We start from the raw sequence: 4,861 nt of genomic DNA on the forward strand, positions 1-4,861 counted from the left end.
TAGTTTTAAAGATGAATTCGAAGTCCTGTACTTCTTGTTCTTTTGTGATTAAAAACAGTTTTCATTTAAGAAAGGTGATGGATTCATAGGACATTCATAGCTTTAAGGCATAGACACTAAGACACTAATGAACATAAGACACAAACATGGATAAACATAAAGCATAATTTTTGAAAAATAGAAAAATAAAGAACAAGGAGATTAAAGAGCGGGTCCACCTTAGTGATGGCGGCTTGTTCTTCCTCTTGAAGGTCTTATGGAGTGCTTGAGCTCCTCAATGTCTCTTCCTTGTCTTTGTTGCTCCTCTCTCATGATTCTTTGATCTTCTCTAATTTCATGGAGGAGGATGGAATGTTCTTGGTGCTCCACCCTTAGTTGTCCCATGTTGGAACTCAATTCTCCTAGGGAGGTGTTAATTTGCTCCCAATAGTCTTGTGGAGGAAAGTGCATCCCTTGAGGCATCTCAGGGATCTCATGATGAGAGGGGTCTCTTGTTTGCTCCATCCTTTTCTTAGTGATGGGCTTGTCCTCATCAATGAGGATGTCTCCTTCTATGTCAACTCCTACTGAATAACAGAGGTGACAAATGAGATGAGGAAAGGCTAACCTTGCCAAGGTAGAGGACTTGTCCGCCACCTTATAGAGTTCTTGGGCTATAACCTCATGAACTTCTACTTCTTCTCCAATCATGATGCTATGAATCATGATGGCCCGGTCTAGAGTAACTTCGGACCGGTTGCTAGTGGGAATGATTGAGCGTTGGATAAACTCCAACCATCCTCTAGCCACGGGCTTGAGGTCATGCCTTCTTAGTTGAACCGGCTTTCCTCTTGAATCTCTCTTCCATTGGGTGCCCTCTTCACAAATGTCAGTGATGACTTGGTCCAACCTTTGATCAAAGTTGACCCTTCTTGTGTAAGGATGTTCATCTCCTTGCATCATGGGCAAGTTGAATGCCAACCTCACATTTTCCGGACTAAAATCTAAGTATTTCCCCCGAACCATTGTAAGCCAATTCTTTGGGTTTGGGTTTACACTTTGATCATGGCTCTTGGTGATCCATGCATTGGCATAGAACTCTTGAACCATTAAGATTCCGACTTGTTGAATGGGGTTGGTGAGAACTTCCCAACCTCTTCTTCGAATCTCATGTCGGATCTCCGGATATTCACTCTTTTTGAGTTTGAAAGGGACCTCGGGGATCACCTTCTTCAAGGCCACAACTTCATAGAAGTGGTCTTGATGCACCCTTGAGATGAATCTCTCCATCTCCCATGACTCGGAGGTGGAAGCTTTTGCCTTCCCTTTCCTCTTTCTAGAGGTTTCTCCGGCCTTGGATGCCATAAATGGTTATGGAAAAACGAAAAGCAACGCTTTTACCACACCAAACTTAAAAGGTTTGCTCGTCCTCGAGCAAAAGAAGAAAGAATAGAGGAGAAGAAGAAGAAAATAGAGGAGATGGAGGAGGTTGTGTGGTTCGGCCAAAAGGGGGAAGAAGTAGTGTTTAGGGTGTGTGAAAATGAAGGAGTGAAGATGGGTTTATATAGGGGTGAAGGGAGGGGTAGGGCTCGGCCATTATGGGTGGGTTTGGGAGGGAAAGTGGTTTGAATTTGAATGGTAAGGTAGGTGGGGTTTTATGAAGGATGGATGTGAGTGGTGAAGAGAAGATGGGATTTGATGGGTGAAGGGTTTTTGGGGAAGAGGTATTGAGGTGATTGGTGAATGGGTGAAGAAGAAAGAGGGTGGTGGGGTTGGTGGGAATCCTGTGGGGTCCACAGATCCTGAGGTGTCAAGGAAAAGTCATCCCTGCACCAAATGGCATGCAAAAATGCGTTTTGAGCCAATTCTAGCGTTAAACGCCGGGGCTGGTGCCCATTTCTGGCGTTTAACGCCAGGTTCTTGCCCCTTCCTGGCGTTTAACGCCAGTCTGGTGCCCCTTTCTGGCGTTAAACGCCCAGAATGGTGCCAGACTGGGCGTTAAACGCCCATCTGCTAGCCTTACTGGCGTTTAAACGCCAGTAGGTTCTTCCTCCAGGGTGTGCTGTTTTTCTTCCTGTTTTTCATTCTGTTTTTGCTTTTTCAATTGATTTTGTGACTTCTCAAGATCATCAACCTACAGAAAATATAAAATAACAAAGGAAAATAGATAAAATATGACATTGGGTTGCCTCCCAACAAGCGCTTCTTTAATGTCAGTAGCTTGACAGAGGGCTCTCATGGAGCCTCACAAATGCTCAGAGCAATGTTGGAACCTCCCAACACCAAACTTAGAGTTTGACTGTGGGGGCTCTGTTTGACTCTGATTTGAGAGAAGCTCTCCATGCTTCCTCTCCATGGTGACAGAGGGATATCCTTGAGCCTTAAACACAAAGGATTCTTCATTCACTTGAATGATCAGTTCACCTCCATCAACATCAATCACAGCCTTAGCTGTGGCTAGGAAGGGTCTGCCAAGGATGATGGATTCATCCATGCACTTCCCAGTCTCTAGGACTATAAAATCAGTAGGGATGTAATGGTCTTCAATTTTCACCAGAACATCCTCCACAAGTCCATAAGCTTGTTTTCTTGAATTGTCTACCATCTCTAGTGAGATTCTTGCAGCTTGCACCTCAAAGATCCCTAGCTTCTCCATTACAGAGAGAGGCATGAGGTTTACACTTGACCCTAAGTCACACAGAGCCTTCTTGAAGGTCATGGTGCCTATGGTACAAGGTATGGAGAACTTCCCAGGGTCCTGCCTCTTTTGAGGTAATTTCTGCCTAGACAAGTCATCCAATTCTTTGGTGAGCAAAGGGGGTTCATCCTCCCAAGTCTCATTTCCAAATAACTTGTCATTTAGCTTCATGATTGCTCCAAGGTATTTAGCAACTTGCTCTTCAGTGACATACTCATCCTCTTCAGAGGAGGAATACTCATCAGAGCTCATGAAAGGCAGAAGCAAGTCCAATGGAATCTCTATGGTCTCATTTTGAGCCTCAGATTCCCATGGTTCCTCATTGGGGAACTCAGTGGAGGCCAGTGGACGTCCATTGAGGTCTTCCTCAGTGGCGTTCACTGCCTCTCCTTCCTCTCCATATTCGGCCATGTTGATGGCCTTGCACTCTCCTTTTGGATTTTCTTCTGTATTGCTTGGGAGAGTACTAGGAGGGAGTTCAGTAACTTTCTTGCTCAGCTGTCTCACTTGTGCCTCCAAATTCCTAATGGAGGACCTTGTTTCAGTCATGAAACTTTGAGTGGTTTTGATTAGATCAGAGACCATGGTTGCTAAGTCAGAGTGGTTTTGCTTAGAATTCTCTGTCTGTTGCTGAGAAGATGATGGAAAAGGCTTGCCATTGCTAGACCTGTTTCTTCCACCATTATTGTTGTTGAAACCTTGTTGAGGTCTCTGTTGATCCTTCCATGAGAGATTTGGATGATTTCTCCATGAAGAATTATAGGTGTTTCCATAGGGTTCTCCCATGTAATTCACTTCTTCCATTGAAGGGTTCTCAAGATCATAAGCTTCTTCTTCAGATGAAGCATCCTTAGTACTGCTTGGTGCATTTTGCATTCCAAACAGACTTTGAGAAATCAAATTGACTTGTTGAGTCAATATCTTGTTCTGAGCCAGAATGGCATTCAGAGTATCTATCTCAAGAACTCCTTTCTTCTGATTTGTCCCATTGTTCACAGGATTCCTTTCAGAAGTGTACATGAATTGGTTATTTGCAACCATTTCAATTAGTTCTTGAGCTTCTGTAGGCGTCTTCTTCAGATGAAGAGATCCTCCAGCAGAGCTATCCAAAGACATCTTGGATAGTTCAGAGAGACCATCATAGAAAATACCTATGATGCTCCATTCAGAAAGCATGTCAGAAGGACATTTTCTGATCAATTGTTTGTATCTTTCCCAAGCTTCATAGAGGGATTCTCCATCCTTCTGTCTGAAGGTTTGGACTTCCACTCTAAGCTTACTCAATTTTGAGGTGGAAAGAACTTTGCCAAGAAGGCATTGACTAGCTTTTCCCATGAGTCCAGGCTTTCTTTAGGTTGTGAGTCCAACCATGTCCTAGCTCTGTCTCTTACAGCAAAAGGGAATAGCATAAGTCTGTAGACCTCAGGGTCAACCCCATTAGTCTTGACAGTGTCACAGATTTGCAAGAATTCAGCTAAGAACTGATGAGGATCTTCCAATGGAAGTCCATGGAACTTGCAATTCTGTTGCATTAGAGAAACTAATTGAGGCTTAAGCTCAAAGTTGTTTGCTCCAATGGCAGGGATAGAGATGCTTCTCCCATAGAAGTCGGGAGTAGGTGCAGTAAAGTCACCCAGCACCTTTCTTGCATTGTTTGCATTGTTGTTGTTTTCGGCTGCCATGGTTTCTTCTTCTTTGAATATTTCTGTTAGGTCCTCTACAGAGAGTTGTGCCTTAGCTTCTCTTAGCTTTCGCTTCAAGGTCCTTTCAGGTTCAGGGTCAGCTTCAACAAGAATGCTTTTGTCTTTGTTCCTGCTCATATGAAAGAGAAGAGAACAAGAAAATGTGGAATCCTCTATGTCACAGTATAGAGATTCCTTGAGGTGTCAGAGAAGAAGAAAATTAGAAGGAAGAGGTAGAAGAATTCGAACTTAATCAGATAGAGTTCGAATTGTGCATTGAGGAGGAGTGGTACTCCATAAATAGAAGGATGTGAGAAGAGGGGAAGAGATTTTTCGAAAATTAAGTTAAAAAGATTTTAAAAACATTTTGAAAAATTGATTGATAATTTTCGAAAACTAAAAGTGGGAAAGAAATCAAGTGATTTTTGAAAAAGATTTTGAAAAAAATATGATTGAAAACTATTTTTGAAAAAGATGTGATTAAAAAGATATGTTTGAAAAA

The 4,861-nt window shown here is 42.7% G+C and overlaps 1 non-coding gene across 1 annotated transcript; it reads left to right on the plus strand.

Moving 5' to 3' along the window:
* Positions 1-3,847: 3,847 nt before the first annotated feature.
* LOC130964865 (small nucleolar RNA R71) lies at positions 3,848-3,955 on the plus strand. The gene has a single exon (XR_009080932.1). It is a non-coding gene; the product is annotated as a small nucleolar RNA R71 (small nucleolar RNA).
* Positions 3,956-4,861: the final 906 nt, after the last annotated feature.

This window comes from Arachis stenosperma, chromosome 2, assembly GCF_014773155.1.
Source record: "Arachis stenosperma cultivar V10309 chromosome 2, arast.V10309.gnm1.PFL2, whole genome shotgun sequence".
Classification (NCBI taxonomy): domain Eukaryota; kingdom Viridiplantae; phylum Streptophyta; class Magnoliopsida; order Fabales; family Fabaceae; genus Arachis; species Arachis stenosperma.